At 42.8% G+C, this 16,909-nt stretch overlaps 1 protein-coding gene across 12 annotated transcripts in view; it reads left to right on the top strand.

Annotated features, from left to right (window-relative positions):
- The first annotated feature begins 8,265 nt into the window (after positions 1-8,265).
- IMMP2L (inner mitochondrial membrane peptidase subunit 2) overlaps positions 8,266-16,909 on the top strand; it is a 538,968-nt gene continuing 530,324 nt past the window's right edge. For 11 of the 12 annotated variants that reach the window (XM_074341010.1, XM_074341012.1, XM_074341017.1 and 8 more), the window contains exons 1-2: positions 8,266-8,322; positions 8,775-8,847. The gene's annotated coding sequence lies outside the window, so the exon portion shown is untranslated. Of the gene's footprint in view, positions 8,323-8,352; positions 8,374-8,774; positions 8,848-16,909 lie in introns of those variants that run through there. The other variant, XM_074341011.1, reaches the window with a different exon arrangement.

Raw genomic sequence — 16,909 nt, 5'->3', positions numbered from 1 at the left:
GGATGATTTTGTCCATTCCCCCCCCCGCATCATACATATATACATGAAAAGACGTAATCAAACACTGGGATAGTTTCTAACAGTTCAAGACTGAATCTCTAAGATGATGAGTCTAGCCCTCTTACATTTCTGCCTGGGAAAGCTCAAGGCTGCCCAAAGAATTTACTGTTTGCTCCAGCCGACCCTGAGGCTCGTCCCACGTCTCCCAGTCTCTGTGGGAGGGTGGGAGCCTAACTTTGGTTAAGTGTCAGTTCGGAAGCTCACTTCACCTTCACATGGACCAACACTGCCCCCACCTTGCCTTCCCACTTTCTGTCATTGTCCCCTTCTCTGACTCTGCTCAAACCCGCACCTTTCTCCCTCCCTACTCCTTCATTCTTCCTTTAAAATGCCCGGTCACCTGTGCACAAATTGAAGGTGAATTCATTTCATGATGGACCCTCTTCCCTATTTTGAGAGTTCGTTGCTGACTAAACCTGTCCTTACCACTTTAACTGGTGTCTGCCTTTATTATTGACATTTGTAAGGACACTCTCATTGGATGCAGGGCCCATCCTAAGCAAATCCAGTGTGACCTCATCACAATCCTTACCTTACTTACCTCTGCGACACCCTGTTTCTAAAAGTCATTCATAGGTTCTGGGTGGACAGAAATTTTAGGGGTACACTGTTCAACCCACTATACCCCCTATATCCAGTTAGTCACTGTGACGAACTCTATTAACTGTCTACCTAATATCCAATGCGTATTTATTCCATGCTTTTGTGTGTGTGTGTGTGTGTATAGATAGATAGATAGATAGATAGATAGATAGATAGATTGATAGATAGATATTTTAATTTTATTTTTTTCAAAGGAACAATATGATCAGCCTGTAGTTATGGACCATGCTCAGTCTCAGGTAATCCAGACACTTCTGTTCCCCACTTTCCCAGCCTCCACTGCAGCTAGAGGCTGCCATGTGACCCAGCTCTGGCCAATGACACCTCAAATCAGCTGTGGAGAAGAGGTTTGTGTAACGGCATGAGGCAAACACCGAGAGAACTGAGAAATGTCCCTGTTTTGTCAAGCACCAATACCAGCAGCCACCTACCTGACTGTATTTGAATAAAATGAACCCCTCCATGTGAAGACCTGTTTGGCAGAAATTCTGTTTCTTGTATCCAAATGCATTCGTGATGGATTTACTCACCAAGCTCAGTTCATTTTCTTTTTGAAACGTCTCTCCTGTTTATTTCTTCCTTCCCATTCAATCAAGTCTTTATCATTTCTCACTAGAGGGTTAAAATATCCTGATTAGCCTCCTAGCCTCAATCCAGAATCATCTATTCCCTATGGGCCCAATACAGTAATTGTGCTGAAACATAAACCATGCCCTCTGCTCAAAAACTTTCCTCGGCTCCCAGTTAGAGGAAAAAGTCTAACCTTGTTAGCACTAATGATCTGGCCTCAATCTACTGTTTTCTGGCCTCATTTACTGCCACATACCTCGTGCCCTCTATACTTTTCACAACCAAATTTCTTTTTTAGACACACTATGTATTTTCACATCCCAGCCTCTCCCCTCAGTCTGGAAGAACTTGTGGGAATCCTTTGTATCCCTCAGAACCCAGCCCAAAGGTGTGGTCCTCTGAAGATGAAGGCCTCCGTGGTCATCCAGTAGGAATTAATCCTCGAACACACACAGCATGTTGCTTGGTCCTCTATTTCAGGCAGTCTGAGGCTTTAGAATGTTTGACTTTCAGGTAACTTGCACCTCCCTCCAGGGCATATCTCCAGGTCTGAATCCTCTCTCTTATGCTGGATGTCAGATGTTCATCCTTAATTGCTGAACATTCCACACCGTCACAAGATGCTTCTGCCGGACAGCAGTGGGGAAGTAGAAAATTTCCCCTTTTCCCCCTTAGTTTTTCTGGCTGGCCAAATAATTGAAACGACATAAGAGATTAACTGGGACACAGAGAACTTGGATGACGAGGGCCTCGCTGGGTTCCTTCGTGTCTATGACACCGAGTTCAGATCCAACTATAGTCACCTATAGTGGATGGTGACGGCGCCCTCCTGGAGCAGGTTGTCTATCTAACTTCTTTTGGGCAGGTAAGGGGAATGTCAAAGGTTTTTCCTGAGTCTTTCAGTTTCTTAAAATAATCAGCTGAAAATAATCACTAGCCCAAGGAGGCATATTTTGGGGTGACAAGCTAACAGCCTAATGTTTGATCCGGCAGCCACATCATCTCCACCCCTTCATAATGCTTGTGCAATTATGTAAATATCCTAATGTATTTTACTCAGTATTTTATAATCATGAAAGTGATACTACCAATGAAAATAATTGAGACCAACATTAAAATCATGAAGTAAGGTCAAATCTGCTGTATACCTTTAGCTTTAATTGGATACTCATTGTACTTAAACTGGTCCATCGTATTTAATTGTAAAGAAATGGTACAAAATTAGAGAATATTTGGGAAATGTGGAGGTGTATATTGTTGCAGGTTGTGACCTGAAGTCAAGGCCGAGCAATGGGAGAAATGGAGACTTTGTTTGAATTATGGACTAAGAACAGCTGCAAAATGCATTGCAATTACCCAAAGGCAGAGAGAAAAATCACAAGGCCTTAAGGCTGTTGATTGGAATACAACGTAGGAGGAATTATTTTATCAAGAAAAGAATGAGGATTGGTGCTCTATTATTATTTTTTTAAATTATGTTTAGAAGTTCCATATCACAAATTCCGCATCACAACTTTTTTTTAGCAAACTCTCCATTAGCAAGTCATTACTCCCCAAAGTAGAAATAACTCTTTTTTAAAGAATATCAAATGCTACCTAAAAGAGCTAGAGAACTATAAATGAGGTAGGACATCACTTTAGAAAATTACTTTTATGGTCTCTGTTTCATGTTTAATCTACATTAAAAAAAATGTTAAAAATAATCATGTACACATTCTAGAAAACGTAGGGATAAAATAAACTACACATGCATACCACGCCTACTATTGCATAATGTAGTTAGCCCTGCACAAAGAGAGTCCCCCCCCCCATGGTTGGTACATCTGTAGCTCCACTTTGGAAGCCACAGTACACAGGGAGATGTTAATTAATTGGGCTTCAAGAGAACAAAGAATTCCCGATCAAATAAGTTTAGGAATGTCCTTTTTCTAAATCCTGTCTTGGAGATTGAAGTACACATTAGCATATTAAAGAAGTCCTATGGTTTAAAAAAAAAAATCCATGTAACTTTAATAATTTATTTGTAAATAGGAAGAATTTTTTTCCCTCCAGGACACCTATTAACAACCCTTTCCCAACAAAACAAAACCATATAAAAAAATTAAACAGTTGTCCCTTAATCTCAATTTAGGAAGAACTAAATGATGGATTTCAGGGATAGAAAGATGCCTTACTTTGAACTTTCTGCTGTGCCTAGCACAGTGTTTAGTATAAAACCTCTCAATAAATGCTTATTAATTAATTCACTTAATGAGAGAAAAAAAGGAAGAAGACAATTTGGAGTGTTTGGAGCTCTGAAAGAGCTTTAAAACCTAATTGACTTTCAACCAATATGCTCTGAACCAGTAACCACTATGTGTTTTTTCCTTTCGCTACTGGTCTACATGGGCATTTCTCTCCAGTATTGTATATTAGATGCACTGGGGGTGGTTAACTTTACAATTTAATCCATAAATTATAAGAAGGTGAGAACTAAATTAAAACTGAATGGAAGAGCAATGGCTCCAATGGGTGGAATGAATTATCCATCCATTTCTTTGCGTGGTCTCCCACCACACAGCATCTGTGAGTGGGTATGTGCGTATGTGTATTTGCATTCGGACATGGGGTAGTTGCACCTTGATATTAAGAATATGTTCGTAATGTAGCGACAGAAGTGTGTTCTGAATGTACTTTGGAGGATATCTGCTCAGCCATCTTTCTCCAGGAGTTGCCTGTCCCATCCATGATGGTGATCCACTGGCAGCCATGTTTTTCCCCTTGAGTGACTGTACTAGAGACATAATTGATTGGGTCCAGATAAATATCTGTTTCAAAGGGGCCAATTAGTTTTCCTATCTCCAGAAATAGGAATTGATAATTGTGGGAATACTATTCTTCATATTCCTGCCTTAGTCCATCATATTCTTAATCTCTTGGAAATATTAATGGAGAAAGTTTCTGCCCTTCTCACCACCCTTCAGCCTGTCATCCCTGTGGAAGTTGGTGGAGTGACTTGCTTAACCGGTGAGTTGGGGAGAAGGGGCATAGCATATGTTCTGACTGGGCTCCTTTTCGCTTCTTGTACGAGTATGTGTGCAAGTAGAGTATGCTTAAGTCCTAGATGCCTTCCCCAGAGCCTTTTCCATATGACAAGCTCACCAGGTCAGATCTGCTCCTAAGGTGGAAGAAAGGCAGTCATCTGATAATCTGCTCATGACCGAGTGAGTTCAACCCAAGGAAAAGTTGTAGAAAACTTCCTTTTGGCCCCTAATCGAAGTCACATTCTCCAGTCCAGTTTTACTGTGGTTATTCATCCATGGGCTTAGGAATCAGGAGGGAGTAGGTATGATAACTTAGCACCATAAAGTCCAAAATAATCGAGGCAGCTGATCATTTTGGGCTGCTCTTGAATGATAGACATGTAAACTAAGGCACTGTGAAGTAAATATCTTCCACCTGTCCTGTGCTGCGAAGCACAGATGGCTTCATCCTGGGGTCCAGCTGTATCACACTGGCCTGAAAGTCTGTGAAATACCACTCAGTCTTACACTGTCTTTCATTTTGCTTATGCTAGCTAGTTCAAGTTGCTTTTACAATTTTCCAAGAATCCTAACCAATACACTCTCTAAATTTCATCATTCTCATCCATAACTGGCAGTTTTAATACTTATCCGAGGTATCTTACCAAGAGAATAAAATGAGGTAATAGAGATGGAAAGAACCATAAACTCTTGAGCCCCTTTGATAATATCCCCAATAAGTGGTTGCCCAGCCTTTTTCCTTGACAGGAAATCATTACGTCTTGAGGCAATCTATTCTCTCTCAGAGTTCTCTAGTCGCTGGAAAATGGATATATAAGTAGTCAAAATTTTCTTCCCTGTAACTCCATCTCATTTATCCTACTCTACCCTCTTGAGTCACACAGAATAAATGCAATCTCTCTTGTTCAGGACAGCCCTTGAAGTTTATGAAGATAGCTATCAAATTCTCACCTAAGCCTTTTCTTATGTAGGTTGAATGTCCTTAGGTTGTTTAAGCATATGTCATCATTTCTGTGGATCAGAGTGCCTGGAATGACCAACTAAGTCTGGATATATGACTTGGAGACAGAAAAAAATTTGATTAATTCTTCATTGTTGAAAAAGAAGAATAAGGCAATCAGTCAGAACATTTACAATGTTAGAGTGTTTACAAATTCCCAATAGATATTTTCAGATTCAGAGAAAAAAATAGGAATTCCCAGGAATAACAAATCATAACTTATTCCATATTTTAATAGTACTTATGTGTTTTTAAATAATGATGGGTGATGATAATAATAAGCAGTGTATCATTTTTTTGATGATGGAGTTATACTAACAGTTTCAGAGGTTTTCTATAAAAATAAAGACACAATAAGTGCATGTTACAAAAGTATATCTTTTAAGAACATGTAAAAATGATCTCTACCCAATAATAGAAAAAAATAAAAGAGAAAACAATTAATACTAAACACCAAAAAAAGAACTGATTAAAAAATGAAAGGCATTAAAGAATATTTAAAATTATCATTCTTAATATAAAAAATTTAAAATACACAAAGCATGAATTGCCCTGGCTGATAGTCTTGATCTTTGCTCTGTAACAAATATTCTAGATGTAGAAACATTTGTTTCAGTTTGAGTTGATATTTGTTGAATTAGGAGTGCATCCAAAAGCATCCTGAAGTTGAGTATGATAGCACACAGCTTCATATAAGTGAATTTATTTAATTTTATTTTGTGTACTTGCCTTGATTTTGGAAATTGATATTGCTTTTGATAGTTCAGATTTTACATCCGTTTCTGGTTTCATGTTTGAATATTCCAAAACAATTCATATCTTCTTTGTATTTCTTCTACCTTATTATTTACAAAGAGGACTTCTGGTTCTGGCCAAATTGAAGTAGTCTCATTCCTCCCAGGTCCTCCTTCTCACAACTAAAAACCCTGGGCATACCTCAACAAACAAGAATAGGAATACTCTGAAGGTTGAAAAGTGGCAGGTGGGCTACTGAGGCACTTTGGGATTTAAGACCTGGCAGGGCAGTGAGTTCCCTGGGTTTCCTGTTGCCCAATTGTGTAAGCTTTTCTTTTTTTAAGTAGTCATTATTTGAAAAATATTCCTTATAGTAACATGTAATGGGTTTATTATTTTTAAAATGAATTAAACACATTTAACATTTTCATTTTCATTTTTAATACAGCAAATATGGACATATACACAAACAAAAGCTCTTTCAAGTTCTTAATCATTTTTAAGACTGTAAAGAGATCTTGAGACCAAGTACAAGTAGTTTGAAAACCTCTGTGACATCCTGCACCATTTGCTTATTGTTTGTAAGTATGCATAGATAGGAATAAATCTGCATGCAAATATATTCATAGAATCTGTATGACATGATGTCCAACCACAATTTAATTTTGTACCTTAGGAGTATATGGTTCGTTTTCTCCCTGATGACATTAATGCCACATGGAGGGCAATACTAATCTAAGGAGACAACTCATATTTCAACTCCACACATAAAGCCAAGTATTCAAGCTTAGAATTTAATTGATGGATTTGAAGAAAATGAGATGTTCTGAGACTTACCACAGCTACTTCTTTTTTTTAGACTACTTTTAGAGCAGTTTTAGGTTTACAGAAAAATTGAGCAGAAAGTGGAGTTCTCATGTAGCCCCTGACCCCACACTTGGAGGGCCTCCCCAGCTATCACGTCTCAGCACGGAAGTGGCATATTTGTTACAACTGATGACCCTGCATTGACAGATCGTTATCACCAGCGTCTCTACTTCCTTTCCTCCCCGCTAGCCCCTTGGCAACCATAGATCTTTCTACTGTCTCCACTGTTTTGCTTCTTCCAGGATGTCATATAATTGGTATGATCGAGTATGTAGCCTTTTCAGATGACCTCAGCTTATTAAAAACATTGGATGCACTTTAGTGACAAAGTCAGGTCAGACCTAGTAACTCTTTTTGTGTGTTTATATTCTTTCCATTGTAATACAATTCACGCATGCCTGTCTTTGTTGCTTTTCCTCTTGCAATCCAGTCAGCTACCAGTGAGCAGAAACTCCCTCTGCAATGTGGGCTCACAGTGCCAATAGGGCCCCCTCCAATTTACAAATGTTAATAGGTCCTCACTGCTATTCCACGCTGGTTGTCCTGCCAGCGAAGTGCTCTTGGAATGAAATCCTTAAGCACTGGCAGCAAAGGGCTTACCCTACAGTCATCATTTCACTGACAAATAAAAAAAAACTACGAAACTGGCACATAGCCCCTTCATTGCAGCCAACTTTATTCTCCTCGGGAGACTCTGGGAGTTGTATCTATCGGGTCCTTTAAGTCTCTGAGTAGGTGCTTAAACCTTTAGAATTTTGGTAATTTGGAACCAAAAGTACCAGGCTGTCTGGTCTTCACATGTGTATTAAAGGATTTGAAAATGCACTGTGGTCTGTCAGTATCCGGGACAATAAAGACAGACATAAGAAAACATGTAACTTGGGGAGCGGTAAAAAAAAAAAGAGAAAAAAGTATTTCGTGTCGGTTCGGTGGTTCCAGGTCCCCTTTCTTCGCGGGTTGTAATGACCCAGCTCAGAGTTTGCGCCGTTTGAAGGCCAAGGCTTGGGTGTGAAATTCCAGTTTCTCCAGAGGAAAGCGCCTGTCCTGGATTATTTGCGGCCGCAGAACTGAACTGTCTCCCTTCGTGCACTTTAAAACGCTGCGCTATTAGGAGCCCGGAGAGGCGGCGTGGCCGGGCGGCTGCCACTCGCGGCAGCGGTGCGCGCACAGCCACGGGCCTGTAAACCAAGCGGAGGGCGGCGGGAGACCCGGTGTCACAGGTTTTCAGCCCTTCGCTCCCGCTCAGCGGTGCAGACGTGAGAGCAAGCGCTCAATCACTGTTAGCAGAACGGGTGTTATTTTGGATCCGTCGTGATGTGTCGTAAATCCCGGCCGGGTTTTGTCCCCACCCCGGGCAGGGGCGGAGCTTCGCGCAGTCCCGCGCGCTGGGGGGCGGGGGTGGGGCTTGCCGCCGGCGGGGGCGGGGCCGCGCGGGGCGTCCCCGGGGGCTGAGCGGCGCAGCGGGTGCGGAGGGCGCGCGCCCGGCGGCGGGTGGGGGGCGCGGAGCTGGCGCGGGTGGGTGGGCGCGGCGTCGCTGACACTTGGTCCCCGGGCCTTGGGACCTTCCTGGGGAGTTGGCCCCCGGCGGGGCGGGCGTTGCTGGGAGGCGGAAGGCTGCGCGGCCGCGAGTCCTGCGGGGCGCGCGTGTCTCCGAGGCCCCGCGCGGCGGCCGGCCCTGCTGCCGCCGCCTCCCGCGGACTCGGGTCGGACCTGCGCCTCCCTGCGGGGCGAGAGCCCCCCCGGCCCCCTGCTCCCGCCCCCGCAGAGGGAACCACTCCGGTCCCGAGTCCTGGCCGAGAGGGAGCGCTGTGGGGACGCGCTGCCTGCGCCTGGAAGTGTTGGGCAGGTGGTGGGAGTTCCAAGGCTCGGACGTCAGCATTTTAAAGCACGTGTCTGTCTGTCATTTTTACTTTTAGGGATTTGGCCACAGTGGGCGAGGGCACAAACTATCCACTTACCCCTTCTCACCGAGGAAGAGCGGGAGAAAGGGTAAGTAAGGAATGACGGGGTGGCAGGAGCTAGGACTGTCCCGAGAGAGCGCGGGAGAGAAGGGCTGGACCCGCCACGACCCCTGGGGGACCTCGCGGCCAGGTGACACGTGTGCATCCGGAATCTGAGCGCCACCTTCAAGGGTCACGTTCTCCAAGCCCAGGAGGAGTTTGACAGCCGGCCACAAAGGGCCACTTGACCTAACCGAAAACTGTCCTTACCAGCCGCCTCTCTGTAGTTGTCGGTTTCAGGTTCATAGGGCTTAGTTGTGACTAATCCCCGGGGCTGGAGCATTAAAGAACCACGGTCCTCCGTGGCGATGATCAGGGACGCCTTCCTGGGGATCTTTACATTTTAAAAGGGGTCTCCTATAATAATCCTTGCGGATTCCAGAGCGTGATAATAGCCATGTCACAAGTGTTGACGTTCACGTGGGATCTGCTCTCAAATTGATAGGTATTTTGGGAGGGAGAAATGACCAGGCAGGGCCTTTAACTCTTCACTTTCACTTTGATACCAGCTCACCTGCATTCTATTGACTTCTGAAAAGTTGCCCAACAGAACATCGAGGTCCTTGGAGGTGTGCTGTGATTTGCAGTGTGGTCTCTCATTGGTTCTTCTCTGGGAATTTCCCATCACTCTCCAATACACTATCCCCGGCCCCCCTCCCCCATATTAGTGAAGTGAAATCCAGCTCCTCCCAGAAGGTTGGGAATGCCTCATGCATTCTCTATGTCACATATAAAGGAACCTTTTGAACTGGTTAAAATACCACAAGCAAGAATGTGGAATACTGCATTCTGGGATACTTACGCTGGCAAATTAGAATTGCCCTCTCTGGCATCTTAACATTGACTGGCTCCGCCCTGACCCTGTCTTGTTTGTTTCTGCTCAAGTGGCAGGTGACCATATACTTGACGAAAACCCAGACAATAATTGTTCATCGTTGATGGGTTTATTCACAGATTCCATAGTTAGTTGTCTGTTAATACAAGTAGGAGGATAGAAGGATGAGGCTGTGTTGGACATGGCTGTTTTGGGTCCGGCCTCTCACCAGTGTTCTGTGGTTTTTCTGAATGGTTAAGTGTTTATTTACAAAACCTTCCCGATACTCCTGATCTTAGTGGTGTGGAGGTCAGTACAGTGTTGTGGGAGAACAGTGGTATTTTTCTGCCTTTCTGGTACTTTCTGCAATCAACTTTCAAGGCTGACTGACCCTGGTGATTGGTGCCCTGTAATGAACAGTATCATCAGTTTCCAGGGTAATAAATGTACCAGTGTAATAATTAGATGAGGATAATTTTTTTAAATTGTTCCATACAAATGGCCTAAGATTAGAAAGCTCTCTGAGGGAGAGTGTCATGGATGATGCACTTAGGAAAATCAATGCTAAAGTTCACTTGCATGGGTTTCTGTACATCTTACCTCATTTTTTATTGAAGTGAAAAAGGTGTCCTTTTATTTTTGGTTACAAAGGTTTTATAAGGTCAAAAAAAGTGATTTAAAATGACATGGATATGAAAGACAGTTACCGATGAAGTCTCTCTCAGAGGACCACTGTCAACAATTTGTGTTTATTTCTTCAACTTTTTGATTCATAATTTTTTTCATGATTATATATTACCATTTAGCAAAATTATGAATATCTGCCGTTTACCTCCATATTCTTGGCTGTTTACCACCATTCCTTGTTGTACCACAAATCCTCAAGTAGAAGTAGCATGCCTTGTAGTCTTTTAGATGTGTGCTTGATTCTTGGCTCTTGTTTTGTTAGCTCTGCCACTTCAGGCCAGTTAAAACTCTATTCTGTACTGTCTCATCTGTCAAAGCAGAATGATAGAATATTAAAAAGAGTGTGTACAACGCAGTGACTTGCTTACAGATACTGTTAATGTCCCTCCCTGTTTCTCTATCTGGTCACCCAGCACTTACGATCTTTCTTATAATCTTGTGGAAAGCAGTCTAGTACTTAACTTTCTTCCTACAGGTGCTAAGCCTCCTGGGTATTTGCATTTTCACAAAGACCACCTGTTGCATCTGGTCCTAGGCTTTCTGGGACAAGGACTGACCCCTGATGTGGCTCAAATTGCCCCTGTCAGGTCATTCCACACCCCTGCCTAAAAAGTGCCAGCCTGAAAAATGAAAGGCCAGGGTTTCCATAGTGTGTTTAAAAAGCTCTGACACTGTTCCCAAAGTGAGAAAGACACACTGCTTCAAGTTAGGGTTTCTATTTCAGAAATGTCTGTGGCTTATGAGAATTACAATAAAAATGCTGAGGCTTCATGTCCGACCTGTCATGATTTTGCCAAGTTGTGGGTATAATAATACAGCTCAGCTGTGTATTTAATGTATCTAATGTGCTAGACGTCTGCCAAGAAAGACAAGTCCACAGACATCTGATTTCACACTAGACATCTGGTTTCACTTTGCAAAGGAGTACATTTTGTCAGGAGACTGTGGGTATATCAGCTGTACTGCTATAGCTGGTGGCACTTCTATCATAAGCCCTGGTCCCTGGGGTTTAGTATGATGTTTTATTCAAATGGCAGCATACTATAAATTAGCACCTGGTCAGATAAGCACATTTCCCACAGGTGTCTTCTAGTGTCATTGTTCTTACAAGTTAACAAGGCAAAAAAGGCAAAATCGTTTCTATCCTTGGTGGTGGTCTTTTTTTTTTGGTGGAAGAAAAATATTCTTAAAGAAAGGCCTCATTTAAGAACGCTTTGTATTCCAAAAAATCATTTTCGAGTCCATTTTTGTTTGTAATGTTGAACAGGGTAATTCTAGGAGTAAAATCACAAACAGCATTTAGATTTCCAGGTTAAGACCTCAAAGCACTGCATGCCCATTATCTATCAGTGGTGCTGCAGACCCTCACCCACCTAGTAGTTATTTGGAGGACAGTGTATTCTGAGTTCCAACCTGGAAGGTCTCGACCGCGTCCCCCTCCATGTTGAGGTGGTCAGGGCTATGGAAAGACTCTGGAGGCTGTCATTTCTGGGTTCTGGGGCAGGCTCTGTCATTGCTTAGTGTGTGACCTTGGGCATTGATTTATCCCCTGTCAAGTGGGCTCATGCCTTAGGATTACTGTGAGATTTAGTGAGTGTCTGTAAGGTAGCACACTATTTGGTACAAAATAGATCCTCAGTAAATAGTAGTTTCATTTTCTTTCCTCTAGGTCCTTGCCTCAAGAATAAACACTCGCCCTCTCTCTTATATCCCAGACTAACCCACTGGCCAGGACAGGTAGCTCTGACCAAGGGCCATTCCCTGTGGGATCTGGCATGTGGTAATGGGGCCTGGGAGAGGAGTGTGGCCTGTGACAAGGGGAACGAGTGGTGACCTCAGGGAGGGAGGTGTGCTCTTTGGCTGAGTGCATGGACATAGGCTGATGAACTTGACTCGTAGAAGGAACCACCTTTATCTCTGGCCTTCCCGTTGATCTTTGTCAGCTGCTCCACTGGGAACTCTGACCTCCCCGTTGCCTGCTTAGTCCAATGATAACTTTCTTTGTCACCTTGATCCTACCTGAATAACCATGTGTTTCTATTTTTTTATGGGTGGGACTCAGTAATAGGTATCTGTACTTCTTTAAGATCTGGGTTTTTTGCATATTCAAACTCCAGTGGCTATCTTCTTGCCCTTTCATTTGCCTCTAGTTTATTTATTTATACTACATGCTGAACTAGTGCTGAGGCAATACAGAGATGAAAAGTCGCTGTTCTCAGGCAAGTAGCGTAGAGGCTGGTAGCACAGTAGACATCTTGACCAAGAGTTCAGGTATAGTGTGCTGGTCGCCATAGTGAAGATCCAAGTGCCAAGGAAGGCTAGCAGGAACTCTTGACACCTGAAGGAAACGCCAGGGCAGGGCTTTACAAGTGGTTGTGTTTGAGCGGAGTCTTGAAAGCCGAGGAGGACTGGGCAGGTTGGCAGGCAGCAGAAAGCATTTCCAGGTAGCGCTAACAGCACGAGTGCTTGTGTGGCATTATGAGAGCATAATGTGTTCTGGGAACGCTAGGTATGTAGGTCAGTGAAATTAGAGTGGGAAGGGCAGAGTCAGGAGCGAAAGGAGATGAAACTGGATGGCTAATTCAGGGCGTACCTTCTGTCCCAAGCACAGTAGCGAGCCCCTGGAGAAGAGTTGTGTGTGACATGACAGGTCACTGAAAGCAGTGTGCTGGGTAGACTGGTGCTGGAGTGGTGGGGCTGGGGGTGGCAAGATTGGAGGGACAGTCATTAGTGTGGGGAACAACAGGCTGAGAGCTTAGACCGGGGCGGGGGTGGGGTGGGGAAGTAGTGGGGATACTCAGAAGTGAAGAGCTTTAGGAAAAATATTGAGGATGGAAAATTGGCTGGTCTTTGCGACTGTTTGTAAAAATAGCGGGAGGGCAAGGATGCTAGAAGGACTCCCAGGTTTGTGGCGGGTGAGAGGGGAAAGAGAAGAGAAAGCAGGTCTGAGGGGAAGACAGGACTTCAGGTTTGGACCTGTGATTGACATGTATGCAGAGGGTATCATTGGTGGGATGGAGGCGTCTGGAAGGCAGCTGGCTGTCGGGTCCTGGAGAGTCAAGAGGTGTGGAGGCAGGAGGTCGCGGTTTCCGAGTCCTTCCATGTGGAGAGCAGTTACAGGCACGGGTGGGCACGCCTGGCTCAGGCTCTCGGATTTGCCAGGAGAGCCCTCGGCCTCTCCTAAGTGATCAGATACTTGGATGTGCCAGGGAAGCTTAGCCTCTTCTTACCGATGACTGAGGCGTGCGCCCACGCCCCACAGCAGTTCCTGTGTGACTGTTTCCAAAACCGCAGTGAACGGCTCACTTGGGTAACTCAGAGCATGTTTTGAACTTCTTAGGTTCAGAATACCCAGAAGTTAAAAGTATACATCTGTCTTTTATGTACTAAATCACAAAAATGTAATCCTTGCCATTTTAGCCAAAAGTTCATGCAGAGAGCTCGGTCTTCGTGATGGCACTTTGACATACAGACTTTTTTCTATCTTTCTGTTGAAAATGTTTGCAGGATTTATGGTCCACATTTCAAAAATCACCTTGCTTACAGCCAGAGGACATGTTGTAAACACATTATCCAGTTCTAGTTTTGGGACTGTGTACAGCAAAGACAGTTTTTACAGGAGGGAAATGTTTGTGATATCATGTTTTGTATTTTAGGATAACTTCATTTCGTATGATTTTTGCATTATGTGGACCAATAAATTCAGAGCACCTCAGGATTCTTTTCTCCTTTCTGCAGTTTCTTGCAAGTTTTCCTGCAGATTTCTCTCTCTAGGAATTCTTTAGCTCCTTAGCCACACACTCTGCCTTCTCTGTTGTCTGTGCCTCATTTTCTCCCTGTCTTCAGACTTAGTCTGCCGATGTTAGAGGATGAGCTGGCATTGCGACGAGTGGTGAGTGTGTAGAATCCCCTGAAGCTTAGGGGCGATGGCCCGGATACCAAAGAGATAAGAGTGGACCTATAAAGCCACAATTGTGGGGAAAGTAATTAGAGTCGCCATAGATATTTTACCGTAATTTTTTTAATAGACTAGTTTTTAAAGCAGTTTTAAGGTCACAGCAACATTGAGTGTCAGGTACAGAGATTTCCCCCACCCCCCACCCCTCCCACACGCACCGCCTCCCCCACTGTCAGAATCACTCACCAGATGGTGCATTTATTACAACTGATGAACCTGTATTGACATGTCATCATCACCCAAAGCTTATAGTTTACATTAGGGTTCACTCTTGGTGGTGTACTTTCATGGGTTTTGATGTATGTATAATAACATGTATCAATCATTATAGCATCGTACAGAGAAGTTTCACTGCCCTAAAAATCCTCTGTGTTCTGCCTGTTCGTCTCTCCCGCTGCCCTAACCCCTGGCAACCACTCATCTTTTCACGGCCTGCATGCTGTTGCCTTCTTCAGAATGTTACAGTTGGAACCATACAGTACGTAACATGTTTCTCCTTAATTTTTAGTTTGCCTGGTCTAGCAGATTATTTACAAAACATTTTGATATTTTTCCAAGAGTTTATTTGTTTAATAAGAGTTTTATTAGTGTCAGATTCAAATACTAAATAAGTATTATTTAGTTTTGTTAAATAATAACTATTTAGTATTGTTGTTATGTAAAGGTAGTCTGAGGCACTTCATAAACTAATGGTATTTTCAATGAGTCTCACTGTTTCTCGTGTGTAAGAGAAGAACTGTAGTCTGAACGCAGACGTGGGTTATGCTAAGTTAGAAGATTAATAGTTTGAGGCATGTCGGGTGTATGCGACTGCATGGTGTTATTCCTCTAAATATCATTAAAACCTTTATTTTAAAACTTTAAAGCATAAGCATTAAATGTAAACTTCTAGACATTAAAGGGGTAATGTGTAGTGACAAGAACATGGAATGGACTCGTGAAGATTTTTATTCAAGTGCTTGCTCTACTATCAGCTACGTGAACATGAACCTTTATCTCTGAACTTTATTTTCCTTTTGGGAAACTAGAGATAATACATATTTTATAGGTTATTTTTGAGGACTGTGTGAGCTGTTTGTAAGATTCCTCTATAAATTTAACTCATTATGAAGAAATGTAAGGAATTGTTTGTTTAATGAGCCGTACATGGTTGCTGTCTTCAATTTTTTAATTCTTGTTTTGGTTGGTAGATAAGTAATAAAGGGAAATTATAATTTGGGGTTAAAAAGGCAATACAGTAAGTCTTCATCATCACTGGTAGATTCTTGGAATTGCATCGAAGAGATGTATAACCAAGCCAGTTTTACCAAAGGCTAATTGATAGAAACAAGTTCAGGTCCTGTGACATCTCATCACTGCAATAAAGAAACACCGTTGAATGAAATGTTGTTCGAGGCCCTGCTGTACTGCTGACAAGACTATTCAGCCACGTCTGTTTTTTATCAGGATATGTCTCATTGATTAAGCCTCCTCGTGTCTTCTTATGAAAGGTATACACGTTGGGATATTCTGCTTCTGTGCTTGGCTTCAAATCATATTTATTACCTAGTTGTCAGCTTGGGATGTTAGTCCTCCTTCCAAAGGCATGAGTGATATTGCCCAATTCATAGAATTGGACACACTTTATTTCCTGTTTGTGGTAAGAAAAGGCTGGATTCTAAAGCCCTTACGATCAGTCTGTGTGGTGGAAGTCACGAGGGCAGGTAGAGGTAGGTGGAAAGATTCTGGGGGAAGAGAATAAAAATAATCTTGTTGAAATCCTGCGGCAGGTGATGTATTAAATGTAACTCCAGTTTCAACCAAAATGTCCCTCTAGTTTAAAATACTTAAGAGGAATGGTTGGTGACATACTAATGAATAAAAATTAAAGAAAACTTAACACTTCTGAGTTTGAGAATGCTCAACAGTGCTTAGTTCCAAATACAAGTGTAATAGTCATTTTCTGTTGTATAGTTGACATCTGTATTATATTGCAATCTCAACTTTTTGTAGTTACTTCCTTCTATTACCTTAAAAAAATGGATAGGGGTTGGCGGGTTTGAGTGTGGTGCTGGTAGCACCAAGGTTGCGATTTGATCTCCACATGGGCCAGTGTGAGTTGCGCCCTCCTTAAAAAAAAAAAAATGATCTTACTGCCAAAGACAGACAGATGAAATATCCTATGGCAAAAGGTGTACGAATGACGGTCCAACCACCAGCCCCTAAGGTAGACACGGGAGTTCAAGAGGAGCTGTCACCGCTGAACAGGAAATAGTACACGGTGTTGTCTGACTTAGGATGTTGAGAATGGGGAGAAGAAAATTTAACAAGCATTCTAGAGACGCATGTAGTAGGACAACTTTTTGAATGTGATTATTTGGAGCAACTTCTCTTTGTAGCAACCACATAGAATGTCAGTTTAGAGAACTGAACTGGGTGACGAGATAGATAATATTCTTTTTTTTTTTTTTGCAACTGGGTTCTCACTACACAGGCTAAATGTGGGGAAATTCAGTGATCCTTACATTCCATGAAATCTTCCTGCACATTTAATCCCAGGTTTTGAAAGGATGATAAAAAAGAGGTCTGACTGTTTTGCATGCGATGGAGAGT

Source organism: Rhinolophus sinicus, linkage group LG09 (assembly GCF_036562045.2).
Source record: "Rhinolophus sinicus isolate RSC01 linkage group LG09, ASM3656204v1, whole genome shotgun sequence".
Classification (NCBI taxonomy): domain Eukaryota; kingdom Metazoa; phylum Chordata; class Mammalia; order Chiroptera; family Rhinolophidae; genus Rhinolophus; species Rhinolophus sinicus.
This window is presented reverse-complemented; position numbering and strand designations above follow the sequence as displayed.